The sequence below is a fragment of the Pleurodeles waltl genome, chromosome 6 (genome assembly GCF_031143425.1).
Source record: "Pleurodeles waltl isolate 20211129_DDA chromosome 6, aPleWal1.hap1.20221129, whole genome shotgun sequence".
In the NCBI taxonomy this organism is placed as follows: domain Eukaryota; kingdom Metazoa; phylum Chordata; class Amphibia; order Caudata; family Salamandridae; genus Pleurodeles; species Pleurodeles waltl.
This window is the reverse complement of record NC_090445.1, coordinates 608,064,437-608,080,211: the sequence shown is the minus strand read 5'-3', so window position 1 is coordinate 608,080,211 and position 15,775 is coordinate 608,064,437.

Below are 15,775 nucleotides of genomic sequence, written 5' to 3'. Positions count from 1 at the left end.
CACCAACATGACAAAAAAACAAAAGTAGGAATAGTGCCAAGAAGCACATAGTGTAAATGATAGTCAATGGTCGCAGGAGAGCAGGTCTTAGACACAATATGGCGCTGATTATGATGGAGCATGGGTCAGATACACCAACCAGATTTTCCCTGGTCGAGTATTTTACCTTCTGACTTTCGTTATTTAAATAACAATCCACCACTTCTAGAGCAGTGGCATAACAAAACTTGAGGGGGTCCCCCTGCACAGTACATGGAGGGGCCCTCTCTCTGGACTCACGCAAGAGCTCTCAGGCCAGAGTACTGTGCTAAGGGGGCCCCTTGGAGTTTGCCCCCACGCCTCTGGGTCTTCGGGAGGCCTTTGGTACGCCACTGTTCTGGAGCCCCTGGGGCCTCAGGGGAGGTGCTTAGAGTCTCATAGGATGTAATGCAGAGGCCAACAGCAGGGTTCATTCAAGACACAGTTGGCTCTGGTCTGCTGGGCAGTTGTGGGAAAAGCCTTGTGTAGCTTGTTGTAGTCATGAAGTTTGAACAAGAGGTCATACATATGACCCTTGGACTCCACTTCTTTGTCCTGGGTAAAAGAACAAACAAGTCCTGTCCTTTGGCATTTTCTCAGGACACAGAGAGCATTTTCAGTCATCTTCTGATATTCCACAGTAGAGGGTGCACATTTATGCATGGCATGAGCTAGTGGGTGGCAATGACTCCTGGTCATGCCCTAACCAATGGGGTACAAGTTCCCAGGACTAACCCTACCCCTTTGGTCATTTTCTAGATGATAAAAGTATTTGGTTACACTAAACATGGGCTCTGAGGGCTGGGTGTTTATATAGGAACTGTACTGCGGTACTCCGAGTATCCTTCCACATCTAACACCAAATTCAAGTTTGAGGCAGCCACTGTATCCCCAAGAAAGGCAGAGAGAGGCATCTGGTAAAACAAAAGTAGAATTTTACAGCAATCAGACAGTAGAAACAGGCATTATATTGGGATCCTGTTACCCTTGCTTGCAAGTGTGCCCCATTGATTTATGTAAAACCCAGCAAACCTGTCAAGCAGGATTTGACACTCAAGCAGGATTTACACTGTAATGTCAAAAAGGATACTTGCAGCCCCCACTATACATATTTGATGAGGTTGAGGGGAGTCATCTTTACCCATTCAGGGCAGCCTATTGTTTGCTCCTGGGAAGAATTTCACACCTTTTTTCACACCTACTCAAATGCTAATCCCTGGTTGGGAGAAGTCTAAAAGCAAATACAAATAAGCCTCAATGAACTTCAGGCAGCGAAAAGGTAATTTTCTAAAAATTACTTTTTCATAAAACGTATCCGCAATCTGACTTCACCATTAAATTGGATGTTTAATAACTATTAACAATAGTTGCGTAATTATTTTCTAGCTAGTCCCATTCCTAATATACAATATTAGAATTTTAATGTGTACTCTACACAGGCCATCTAAGCCACATTGAAAAACAGCTTTTGGGTGCCAGTACCTGTAAGGACATGTTAACATTGCTTTTAAATAACATTCACTCTGGCTTGTGGGAAACAAGGGCTACATATGAGTGACCTGTTAATATTTAAAAGGGAGGTTTTGACCTGTGAGAAGGGTTTTTGACAGGGCAAATTGCAGTTTTTGCTGCTACTTTCAAGCTACAATTGTAAGTCTGAAAATACGTTTTGCACAGTCATTGTAGTGGATGGCACAATGTCCACTAGGGACATTTAACTTGCAGGCAGTGGGTAAGTTTTGTTCTATATACTAGGGACTTACAGGTAAGTTAAATATAACAATTAGGAATATGATATTTCAATCATGTAACAAGGGGAAGTATAGGTACTTTAACACTGTCTAGCAGGGATAAAGTGAATAGAGTTCTAATGCTAGCAAAAATATAGGGTCCGGCAAAAGGGAGAAAACAGGGTGACCATGCAGAAAAAGATGAATTTCCTGCACCTCCCTGACCCCCTCCTTGAATTTCTCCAGACCCTTTCCAATTAAAAATATTCTATGTTTTCCGGCCAATCCCCCTTGTCCATCCCAGATTTACTACTGATACATATATCTATGTGTGCAGAGATCTCTGCCCCGCACAGGAAACATAATACAGGTGGAGGTTTCAGGCTGTAGAGTTGTGAATTACTTTTTTGTAGTCCATGAGTAGTACTACTGTAGTATTACTTTACATACTACGGTGTGTAAAATGGGCCCCAAGTTTTTGAGAATGATCCGACCCAAACCATCTACTCCTTTTGCTAAGGATCCACACTACGGAGAACAAACCATTGCTATCCATGAATTCTCCCTCCTCTCTGAAAGCTACATCACCAAGTAAGACAATACCACTTGAGTTCTAAGAAGTGCTCCAAGACGATGACATGTAGGTATGGGAAGCCGAGGCAAGTGGCATACAAAGCTTTAGCAAGACTGAACTGTCTTCGGGAAGGACAACATCATAAAATAATACAAAATTACAGCAAAAAATACACACTGGGTCTGTTTTAAATTCAGTACTTTTTGGACCCACAAGAACACGTATTGGGTAAATCCATTGGCTACAGTACTCGGTCTCCAGCATTCAAGTAAAAGTTTCCAATCCTTCAAAGGCAGACTCCAGTGTACATCTTGGAGAAGTTGAGAAAAAATCAGTTGAATGTTTTGAATTCAAAACTGACTTTACGTAATTTTCATCACAGAACTGTGTCCATACTATGTTCGCTCTTCTTTGTCCCCTTCCCACTGAATCCTCTGAGTCCAAAGTTCAGATGCAAAGAGTTGAATTCAGGTGCGTCTTTGACCACCACAGCTGCTCCTCGAGCAAGGTTAATAGTACAAGTGATCCTGGGGGTCAGCTTTTAACCACGTTTTTTTTCATCACTTCTGATGAGTGCTGGTTATCTCCGTGTGGACAGAACTATAATCCGCAAAGCATATGCCATGGTGCTTTTAAACTGCATAGTTCTCTTGCAGTTGTGTTCTGACTGGTTCATGTGGCTAGATTTGCCTTCTGTTTGATTTGACGGGACCTTCTTAGAGACTGTCATGAACCAACTGATCTCCTGTAGTTCTCTATTCTCTCTTTCGTGCTGATGCTTCTGTGCACATCTTAGACCTCCTGGAGGATCACCATGCACAAGGGATGTATTATTCAGTTAACAGCTGTGTTCAGCCAGAAAGGTGCCATTTGTGCTGTTTCCGTCCAAGCTATAGGGTTCCTTTACTTTGTACCCTGTTTCAATTGCTTCATAGCTGAGAGATTTTGACTTCTTTTTCCAACTCCTGGTCCTGTTGATAGAGAGACATCTGATGGCATGGCAGACCTACCTGAAACGCTGCTGCACCCTTCACCCTTCACAGCAAAAGTGGCAGCAAGCCACATTCCTGGAAGGGCAATACTGCATCAAACATGTTCTGCCAATAACACAATATGAAAAACATTGTGAGGGACTTCCATCATCAACACTAAATAATCCTTCAAAATGGAGAATGCAAAATTATTTAAGTTGGTCAAAATTGAACTTTAGTCCTAAATAACCCTTATGACCAATCTGACTTAACCTAGACAAAGTCATTGATTCTGGTATAGATCCAGAAAATTCAGTTCTCTTACATGGCTAAACTTGCATACAGCCACCTCACTATACAACTTAGGAAAATAAGGGCTCATGCCAAGGAACTATCAGGATTCAAGAGTAACATCAAAACATCACTTCTGTCATGCAGAGATGTGCTCACTGTGCCAAAATCTTTTGATACATCTGGGGCAGTAACTGGCCATGTGCAGGAATTAGCTTACGGTGAGTGAGAATGGTGATTGTCACTATTCTGCAAATTTTGCTAGACCTGGCTGTACACACTACACTTAAATTTGTCTGTATAAAATGTGAGCTTCTCATAGAATTTGTATTTGCTTGCTTTGAGTGCAAGCTGGGCCTCTTGGAACATTGTATCCAGTTTGTTTAGTATTATGCTGTGTTCCTCCATTGTCTCTCTATTGACAGTGATGTTGTTGCTGTAGTTAAATGTATTCCAAATTGGTCCAATCACTCTGTGCCTGCCCTCCTGAAGTATATCTACTGGCAACGATAACCCACAGCTGAAGCATTTGTATCTAGAAAACCCATTGTGTATTGAACAATGTAGCATGTTTGGAGATTGTTTTCTTTTTAACCTGGTTCAGGTCATGTTTTGAAACCGATTGTACTTAGTTGAGTTGGGAAATCATGTCACTGATGTGTGGGCTAGGGTGCCTAGGTCATTCAATTGCTTTGTTTGGCTGGCTCAGTTTATGTATATTCAGAACTTGTAACTCTTTTTCCTGGGCACTACAAATGAGTGACACCCAGTATGTGGAGAACTTTTGACTCTTCTACTATTTTGAGCACTAACAATTCCTCAAGTTCTTCTTCTACAGCCCCTCGTGGGTGGAATGCAGTCATGAAATGAGATCAAGCTATTAGGTGGATGCTGTAGACAGGATACAATACTTGTTAGTTTTCTTCTTAAGTTTGAAGGCAAAATAAACACCTGTGTCTGTAACGCTAAATACATTCGCAATCCACCCCGAACAGCCATGGAACCCCATGACATCACCTGCCCAGACCACCAGTAAATCATCCATGACATGTGTAACATTCTACTCAATACCCCACTGTAAATGAAAAGCCCATTATACCACATCCCCTTTCTTCCAACAGCATCTAAACAATCTAAACAAGCAACAAAAGACACATAACCACACATCATGAAAACAATGTTAACTTATGGTAAAATAAAGTTACCATAGAAAGTCAGCAAAAATAAATGGCTTGACTACATACATAATCCCCCACCATGCAGAAGGTCTGCTTACTTGAACTGCATGCAAACTAGCGCTCTCATTATTGTGACCTGAATCAATTGCATCACCTCCATCACTCAACGTAGATTTGTCAAAGTACTTATTATATCAGCAACCATCCATTGCAACCTTCCACTTTCTCAGCCATCTTGACTTCTCCTTTCCCTCCCTTCTGAAACAAAGCTACTCTCTTAAGATTCCACATCTGACCATTTTCCAACTTTACCCGATTTCCACCCACCTTCTTAACTTCATAAGGTCCACGGAACTTGGACAAACCACCGCTCACACCACCATGCTTAACTTTAGACTCTATTTAGATCAGACGGTCTGCTGCACTTTTTTCACATTGGGTCTGCCAGAAAAAAGCTCTTTGGGAGAAAATTCTCATGGTGTTATGGCATTTTTTTTTACAAACATAAACTTGGTTTCGCAGTTTCTTTTTGAAAACTGAAAAGTTTAGTAAGCTGCCGCATGATACATGGCAGCAGCTTAGCAAACTTTGAATCAATCAATCAATCAGGAATTTGTAAAGCGCACTACTCACCCGTGAGGGTCTCAAGTGCTGAGGAGGGGAGGGTGAAGAAAGGGTGGGGTGCTGCTACTGCTCGAACAGCCAGGTATTGAGAAGTTTCCTGAAGGTAAGGAGGTCTTTGGTCTGGCGCAGGTGGGTGGGAAGAGTGTTCCACGTTTTGGCGGCGAGGTGCGAGAATGATCTACTGCCGGATGTAGTTCTGCAGACTTGTGGGATGGTTGCGAGGGCGAGGTCAGCGGATGGGAGATGCCGGGTCGGGGTGTAGAAGGAGAGTCGTCTGTTGAGGTATTTTGGTCCGGTGTTGTGCAGTGCTTTGTGAGCGTGGGTGAGGAGTTTGAAGGTGATTCTCTTGTTGACTGGGAGCCAGTGCAGGTTTTTCAGGTTGTCTGTGATGTGGCAGTGATGGGGGATGTCCAGGATGAGGCATGCAGAGGCATTCTGGATGCTTTGCAGCCTCTTCTGGAGTTTGGCCGTGGTTCTTGCGCACAGGGCATTGCCGTAGTCCAGCTTGCTGCTTACGAGGGCTTGGGTGACTGTTCTTCTGGTTTCAATGGGTATCCATTTGTAGATTTTTCGGAGCATGGACTCTCTGGGTTCTGCCGGTGAGAAAGGAGGTGACCCAGTCCAGGGCTCTGTGACGGATTCCAGCGTTGTTGAGGCGTGAGCGTAGGGTGTGGTGGCAGACGGTGTTGAACGCGGCCAAGAGGTCCAAGAGGATGAGGGGCATGGTTTTGCCGCTGTCCAGTATGGTTCTGATGTCGTCGGTGGTGGCGATGAGGGCGGTTTCAGTGCTGTGGGTGATGCGAAATCCGGATTGAGAAGGGTCTAGGGTGCGGTTCTCCTCAAGGAAGCGGGTTAGTTGTCTGTTGACAGCCGTCTCGATGACTTTTGCCAGGAAGGGGAGCAGGGAGATAGGCCGGAAGTTCTTGAGGTCCTTTGGGTCTGCCTTGGGTTTTTTGAGGAGGGCATTGACCTCGGCGTGTTTCCAGCTCTCTGAGAAGGTGGCGGACTAGAAGGAGCTGTTGATGATCTTCTGTTGTTGGGGTGCGATGACAGAGCTTGCTTGAATGCCTTCAGGAGAGCTACTGTGGTGGCGACTGCACTGAAGGCACAGGGATCTTCCCCAGGCACGTGGAGATTATTGCCTGCTCTCCCATGGCGGAAGGTGGGACTCCCGTCAAGACCTAAATGAAGGCCTTCTTACCATCGAGAACTATTAATGTATCCTCTCATAAATTACTATTCTTTGCCAGATTCAGAAGAGCTTCGAAAAGTGATTGTGCTTTGTTTGTCATGGCTTCAAATCTGTGAAATGCTCTCTATCCATCTCACTTCATATGCTTGTAAGGTGTTACTTAAAAGCTTTGCTTTACAGTCAGTTCTATGGTCAGTCTGTCTAACATCTCTATAGCACAATAGTTCCTTTGTACCAAGAGAATTTAGGATGATAGTGCACCCTCCATATCTTTCATAACATAAGAAAACATAACAAGTCATCAACAGATGATGTGACGGGTTTGGCTCACCTAGACAAGGTGGATGACTAGAGTAGCCAGATCTTTAGTTCAGCCGCTCATGCACTTCACCTGGACCATCTAATTTGCTTGGTGTTGTGCATCTAGTTTGGTTCCCTAAGTGCTTTTGCTTCTAGTAGGACAAAAGTAACAGGGTTAGAGGTAAATAACTTCCAATAGTGAAGTAGGCTTAATCTAAATACTCACCTGGATTTTGTGTGGTCTGAAATGTACTATATCTCTAATAACTCTTTCCACATTACCTAGTTGCCTGCTGCTGTGTTGAGGCTCCTCTGGTTTTAGCCTGGCGAGGATTGGAGTATGCCTTTGGCACATGTTTGGGGGAGTTGGAGGATACAAGGTTCAAAAGCCTTCACATTTCTGTTTGGGAATGCTGTGGCCGCAAAGTTGTAACTCTTTACTGACAGCTCTATGTCCTCTACTGAGTGTGGATTTTCTAATTTCAGAATTTCTCAAAGGTAGTATTTACCTCTGAAAACCCTCACAAAGGTAGAAAGGTACTTCTGAAAAATGTTTGTCGCTTCTGGTTTTCGACAATATGGAGGCATTTCTGAATGTGTAATTGCATATCTTGTACAATTACACACAGGTAAATCGTAAAACCTTTGAGTAATGGCACATTTTAAAAAAATCTCCAAAGGGAAGATATTTTTCCCTGTGGAGAAATCCCCTTCCTCAATACTTTTGGGTGTGTTCTTTCCACTTGCCTCCATTGAAAAAGATTAACTCTTACCTTCCACCCATATGAAGGGTGAGACTGGGTCAGAAAAAACATTGAATATTGTCACAACTCTTGAGTCTGTGTTTGTAATCAAACATTACGGGGACACCCCATCCAGGAACGTCCGTTCCCCACCATTTAACAAGGCTTCATGGAAGGTGGGGCAGTGGGGTCTGATTCCATGGCTTGGGATTTACAGGCTGGTGTTAGTAGTATCTCAATAGCCAGGGTGGGTAATCCTAGTCGGCAAGGTGAGACTGACTTCCATCTCCAAGGCTGGACCCTGTCCCTTAAGTCAGGATAAACAGACAAAAGTTGATAGCTCCAGTGGTGGTATTGAAGTGTCAGCCACTCACCCAGTTCTCTTTAGTCAGACGAAGTCCCCCAAGACGAAGTTGGGGAAAAGGGCGATCTTGATGCTCCCACAACACTGACTGAAGCTAGCTGTGGTAAGGCAGTGTTGGAAGCATCCAAGTCTGTCAAGGTTTTGTCATGGAATGTAGCCAGTCTAGAAGGGAAACTAGAAAAGACTGACTAGGCTGTCTTTGGAACCCAGTATGACATCTGTATGTTTCGAGAGACATGGTTGACAACTGAAATAGAGTTTCAGGGGTATGACACCTATTCCAAAGTTGCTAAGAGGAGTTCCGGGGGTAGGGGACCACCGTCTTAGTGTCTGTCATCTTGGGTAGCTTCACATTTGGGCTGTTCAGTTAGGCAAGTGGAGACGACTAGTGATGATGTCTTATGCCTTTCTCTCCTATTTCCTGATGCCAGTGAGCTGTATTTGGTCAATGTGTACTCTAGACCTGTTAGTACAGGGTGTGAGTCTTTGGTGATAAGTTTTGTTGCTGACTTTCTCTCTACCCTGCAAGGGGGGGGCTACATAATACTTAGTGGGTATTTTAATTGTTTCTTTGAACTGTTAAGCGCTTTCACTGATGGTTTTGTCTATAAGGAGATAAGCTATGGGGAATTCACCTGATCAAGAAATGGACACCACTGTTGCTCCAAATTAATGCCCTCATACTGAACCATTCAATTCGAGCTTGCAATGGGCGATCTAACTCGGATGAGTGTGGGTCTCATACATTCAATCGTATGGGGCAGTTTTCTACTATTGATTATATCTGTGTGGATGTCAGGCTATGGCCAGACGTCATTGACATGCAACCTAATAAGTGCAGAGTCAAATGGGAGGAGCTCTCCGGTCTCCTGAATTTGTCCAGCAGTTGTATACAGTTTTAGGCTTGGCTCTAGAAAAAATGGAGAAGTGATTAGATTTGGCAGAGAAATCCAAACGCTGGCGTGGGATCTTGGCCACGCACCAGGAACTAGTGGAGGAATTAACAATACAATTCCAAAAGGAGGTTCCTCGGGGAGTCCAAGGAAAATCTCTGCTGGGTGGTAAACTAAACAGTGTCACGTGCCGAAACTGAACTGTTAAGGCCCATTAAATCCAAGAATGCAGTACGGGTTCAATCTTGCAGGAGTAATTACAAACAATGCCTAACTTCCTCCAAGAAAGAGTGGGAAACACATAAGTGGAAGGCCTTGAATGGGGCACTGAAACATAAGTATTTTAGGCTATTCTGGCAAGTGGTTGCCTCGGGGTCTCCAGGGTCCTCAGGAGTAATAGAGAACAACACCTCGCCCTAACACTGGTCCACCCATTTTAGTTCCCTGTATGATTTAAATATAGGGGATGAGGCTCAGATAGGTTCTATTTTCTGTGTGTCTTCCAGCCACTATGGCATTGAAGCATATCCCATGATCACTATGGACGTGGTGGCTAGCACCATATCGAACTGATATCTCCTGGAAATGCCCCAGGACTTGATAGAATCCCAGGAGATTTATACGGTTTGGTGCCAGAAATTTAAATCCCCCACCTCACGTTTTTTTAATGCTATTTTGGAGAGCATACCCTCTCCTGTGTCCTGGGCAGTTGCTGAAATATCCCCCTTCTATAAGAAAGGTTTTCCACTTCTGCCAGCAAATTAAACTCCGATCAGTTTGAGCAACACAATGCAAAAGTTGTTTGCACGTGTGACCTTAGGGAGATTACAGGGATGGATGGACGATAGTAGTGTCCTTAGTCCACTACAGGCGGGCTTTAGGCAGTCTACTTCTACTATAGCTCAAGTATTTCACCTTCAGCTCTTATATTGGAAGACAGTAGACCGGGAGGGCTCTAGCCTCTAATTAATATTCTTTGACTTACGGGCATCCTTTGATTTGGTCCCCACAGAATCCTGAGGCAGATCCTAGCAGACATGGGGGGTTCCTGGATATCTTTCTAACATCATCCAGATACTCCATGAGGAGAACTTTGCACAAGTTCGATTTGGTAAGTTAGGCAAACCAACAGACCCATCCCCTGTAAGAAAGGGTGTGAGGCAGGGGTTGTGTCTTGGACCCCACATTATTTCTATTGTACGTTAACGATCTTACAGATTCACTTAACAATGTTACCAATGATGCACCATGACTATCTGCAGGTAAGATTCCTGCACTAATGTTTGCAGACGACACCCTCCTTTTGTTCAGGACACTGATGGGCCTTCAAAGGACTCTTGACTGCTTTAAAGATTTGTGCAGTCACAAGGGACTGGACATCAATGTGAGCAAAACCAAGTACATGGTCTTCAATACTACTCCAACCACTCGCCCATGCCCAAAGCTGAATGGGGTTTCTTTGGAGAGGTTGAAGGCTTTTGAATACTTAGGGGCATTACTTGGGGAGTGCATGGATTGGTCCCTACACATTCAAAAGTTTAGAATGGCACAATTTATGGGTGGCTTGGTATGGGCCTTTAAAGACTCTTTTTTGAAACCTGTTGTGTGGAATTATATGGTGGAAATATACGGAATGCAAGCATTCGGGGTGGTCCTGTATGGGGCTGAACTTTGGGGACACAAAGCAGGGACTGGGATACAAATGCTTGAGAATGTTTTTCTTAGGCAGCTATTAGGCCTTCCATCACAAACACCCTTAATTCTGTTGAGGTTTCATTTTGGAATAAGACCAATTACTGAAGACTCAGATCTCTACTCTTTTGGAGGCGACTTTGGCCCACCTTGGAATTAGAATCTTATAGGAGAGGATTGAGAGAAATTATGGGCGCCCGGGGGCCAGGAATCTGTCCTGGTTGTGTTACATTAGGGATAGCCTGGCCACGTTTGGCAAGTCTAGGTTGTGGGAGGATCCTGCAGTGGGTTGCCAGTCACTGTCTAGGAGAGATCTTGTAGTTTCATACAGGCGTCTCAGATTGTCTATGATTCTGGAGAACGGTTCCCTGAGCCCATTGGTCCAAAGATTCTTAGAGTCCAAGGACCACTATGGCCACAAATCTTTTTGTAGATAAGATTCACCCATTGTTGGCACGTAATGTTTTCTTACAATTCAGGCACAGTTCACTGCCCTTACGTGTGTTTACTAGTAAGTGGAGGAGGGGCAATAATTCTCAGGATAACACCTGCCTCGTTTGTGGGACAGGTGAGGAGTCTGAGACCCTAGCTTTTTTTTTTTTTGCAAAACCAATGCTCACTCTAGAAAGAAGTGGTTGCTTCTGGTTTGTAGGCTTCTGGGTATTAAGCAATATGTAGAGGTACTCAGAATTTTAAAAACCAGTCCCTAGCAACCAATTGTTTTCTCAGTTGCATGATTCCTATTCACTTCATGGTGTATTCCTAAAAATCATTTGCAATCGACCAACTTTGACTAATGCCTTGAATCTTGAGCAGTGTTGCACATTTACCCAAAGAAACAAAGGAGCATTTTGTCGATTAGTTTTATATTAATCATGTTTTATATGTATGTGTATAGCACTGCACTTTTTAAAATGGAGATGTATCGCCGTATAATTATAATCCAATCATGGTTCATGTGTATATTTTAAGTATATATTTATTGATTTTATAATGTGCTTTTATGGCTATCAGACGCGATAAAGTATTCTTTGACTGACTGACAATTTAAGGTGTTTTAACTCATGGGTAGTATTACTCCATCATAGCCCAATGTTGTTCATGGGTAAAATGATTTAGGAGTGTAAGGTCAGCTTTTAGGGATACCTTACTGTCGTGATCAGAGCCATTTGCAACTTTAATTCTGATTTACATGTAGAAATGGCTCTCCGAATCAGACCCATGTAGTTCACTTGTACTTGTGTAGCTTTAGGTCGTATTTGCTAATCATATTGTTTGGTTGTTCATGTTTGAGTAAATGTCCTTCGTTGTCCACCTATATATGTGTGACTATAAGTCCAATGTTAAAATAATATTTGAGTTAGTGAAGAAAAATAACTGACAATTGTGAACAATACTATCACTTTGGTCATAAATGTCCAAAATGAAACTCGTACCGTTCATGTAAACCTGTGTGACAAAATGCCCCTTGTGGAAGGGGTATGGTTCATTCAGTCCTGCTAATAAATTGTCCCATGTGAAAGTCAGATTGTTCACTTGTGCATTTGTAATGTAATGCCCTTTGTTAAATGTATGTAACTCAATTGAAAAGTCACATTGCCCCCTTGTATTTCTGTAGGTAGACATTCTATGGTAAAATCATATAAATGCGGTGCACACAATACACCTGCATGGTTTTACGTAGTAAATGTACATAGAGTGTATACATCTGGAAGCATGCATTGTCATGTGAGAGTCACACTGACCCCTAACACCTTGTTAAAGGCTGATTCCATTTCTGATCTTGGATTATTAAATATTTTACAAGCTTGACCTGTCCTCGCTTGTCAGTGGCTATGTCCCATGAGGAATGAACTCACGTGTGGCAACTGGCAGCAACCCGACGCATAGATTGTCTTGGTTCCCACTTAATACATATTCTGTAGATTTCCCAGGCATAGCTTAACCACAGATAGGTAACCACCTCCCCGTGACGCCTCCACCGCACAGGATAAATATACAATGAAGGCTCTACCCCACACCACAGCCTCAACTTCCGTCTACAGAGGCAGCCCGAGGGGAAGATAGAGAGAAGAGCGCCATTCTGTGCTTAGACAACAGCCCAGGTCCATTGTGGAATCCTGCCATTGGGCAATTCCAAGGGAAGACAGGTTTTGCAGTATGGGCGACGGAGTAATCAAATACGTGTCTACATATAAAGACAAATAGATAGATCCTCGAGTTGAGAGTCTCATATTAGCTAACGCTGAAGTGATAATAATAGAGAGGGCTATAATAATAATTCGTTTTGTTCTTGCAGTGTTTTCATCCAATATACTTTGAACTATTAATTGTATTTTGAATTATCACTGTAACTTTAAAATAACTCCATATTCATTAGTGATGAAGTGTGGCAACTCTCACCATCACTCCAGCAGGTCCTAAGCAGAGGGAACAGGGTCTTTGATTGTTGACCTTAATTGGCAGATAGCTGTCCGGCTGAGATTCAAAAGTGGCACTGCATTTCATTTAGTCATTAGCCTGAGTTTTGTGTTTAGCAACAATTGGGTGTGCCTCAGAATGCTTGAATACCCTCACTTTATTCAGGTCCTTTGATGTTAGGGTGAGATTTATTGATCAAGCCTAAATGGGAAGATGTAGAGATACTTTTGGATCGACCGTTTGGTTTTTAACTGCACTACATACCGATTACTACCCATTTTATTCAATTGCCATCACACTGAAAGTGTTTGGAATTACCCAATTGCATTTTTCCCTTGTATTTTTAACATCAGAAGATTAAAAGGTTTGGGCCCATATTTATACTTTTAGATGCACAACTGCACAAACGCAGTTTTGAGTCAAAAAGTGTAGCGCCGGCTTGTATCATTCCAGAGCGCCAGCCGGGCACAAGATTTATGGAATCCCTTAAGCTGGCACAAAGGGTGAGCTATGATGTTAGCCAGGTGGGGGTGGCGGTAAGGGGAAAGGGGGTTTTGCACCAAAAAATGATGCTAAGCTGGTTAGAGGCGAAAAAAATTATTCAGACTAGTGTCATTTCCTGACGCAAAATCATCCACACCACATGACTCCTGTCTTGAAAAAGACAGGAGTCATGCCCACTACCCCAATGGCCAGCAAAGGGGGCAAGGGTCCCCTGGGCATGGCCATTGCACCCAGTGCCATGTAGGGGGGGCCCATTTCAGGGTCCCCAATGGCACTTTAAAAATTGTTTTGCAATCTTACCTCTACTTACCCTACTTACGGGGGATGGGGTCCCCCATCCTCTGGTGTCCCTCTCGTGTGGGGGGGTGTTCCTGGGGCTTGAGGTGGGCACCTGTGGGCTCTTTCCATGGTGTTTGACCATGGAAATGGGTCCACAGGTCCCCTAACGCCTGCCCTGACCCAGACATTAAATAATGGTGCTAAGTAGGCTTAGTGCCATTAGTTAGGCCCACCTCCCCCTGTGCACCTTTTTTGCACAGGAGAATAAAAAAGGCGCTAGGGGCTTTGACTAATTTTTTGGACGGGAACGCCTACCTTGCATCTCATTGATGCAAGGTGGTTTCACGCATCCAAAAAATGACTTTAACTCCAAGATTTTGACACTAGACGGGTTTAGCGTAAAAATATAACTATAGAGTTGAGTTTGCACTGAATTAGCATAGAAAAAATTACGCTAATTCAGCACAAAAAAAGTATAAATATGCCCCTTGGTCTTGATTAGTTCACATGTGGTCACATACAGCACTTGGATCAACTAATCGTGAAAGGGTGAGTGAATAAATGAAGACATGATCTTTCATAGCACATACTATAAACCAAGTCGACTCTAGGTTCTGCCAGTTTTTGGCAGATCAGAAAGCTGAGACATAACTTCTGGTTGCAGGTTCTCCACACATAAACTTTCTACCGGCTTTAAGTCGGCGGGGTCCTCCAGGACTCAGCACTGGCAGTTCTCAGAAAGCAGGTGCTGAGCTAGGTCCCTATTGGGCTCTCCATTTTGGCCCTCACCCTAAGGGTGAAAAAAACATCTTAATTCTGCAGCTGTACCACCCTGCGCTGCATTTGATGAGACGCATTATAGTTCTTTCAGTCTCTTCATTTCAGAAGTGCAGCATTTTCAATACTTTGTACAACAAAGCCATTGTTGTTGCGTACTTAAATTATTAACTAACAACCATTGACAAAGCCAAAGCCAAAAGTCATGGTTTGTTGTAGGTATAATGTTACTTGTTGTATTATATTTCTGGATGCAATGAAAGAACAAAAAAGCAAAATACCAGTAGGGCGGCACACTATGAAAAGCACAGATTTTTATCTTATGTGTTTTATGCCAAGCCCTTGGTTACATCGGCCACGCCTCTTTGAGAGACCTTCCAGCTTTATCATTCCACTTAAAGCCCTGTCTATATGGAGGGTGTTGTGCCTTAGCAACAATGGTTATGTGGTAAGGGCAAATGAGGGATGTTTGCTGTGCTCGCCCTTGGCTTTATTGGTGGAAGAGGGTCTTCAGATTCCTTACTTGTGCCCTTATTGATGCTGTGTGGTACAATAGTTCATTACATTTGTCTTTCACCCTCAATTGGTAGTGGGACATCCCAGTCTGGAATGCCGGCAGCTGACCAGCTAAGTGCTGTGGGGTGATAACTCTGCTATTTTAGGGTCTTTTGTGTAACTAGTACTTAGTTGAAAATTGGACATCACAGCCCGCATGAATGCGGTCCTTGGTTTCAATTATCTTTCATCCGACAGCAATTGCTTGGTTGTCCTGTTTAGTTTGCGCTATAATCTCAAACAGAAGAAGACATGCAGAACAAAACATCCTACTCTGTCACTGGGCCCTGAAGCGGATCCCAATATATGACGAGCTGGCAGGACCTGCCCTAGGTGGAACCCTCTCGGAGCAAGCAATCGATTTGCTAGATCGGCCCAATTTGTTCAGGTGAGGATGTCAGTATACAAATCCACTTTTAGTACTGAATTCTACAACTGGGACACTACATTGAAAACTGCTTTATGACTGTACAGAAGCAGTACAAGATTCATCCAATCTTATTACTCTCTCCGTTTGTGCCTATGGTCTCAATTTGAAATCACCACTGCTCAGGAGAGACTGCCCATGTTCTTACTGCCCCTTAATGGGGGCATGCTTTTGTTTGATACTTGTGGCCCTGCCTCTTCCTCTCTTCTCAATATCATATCAGAGCAACGGCCCCTACATTT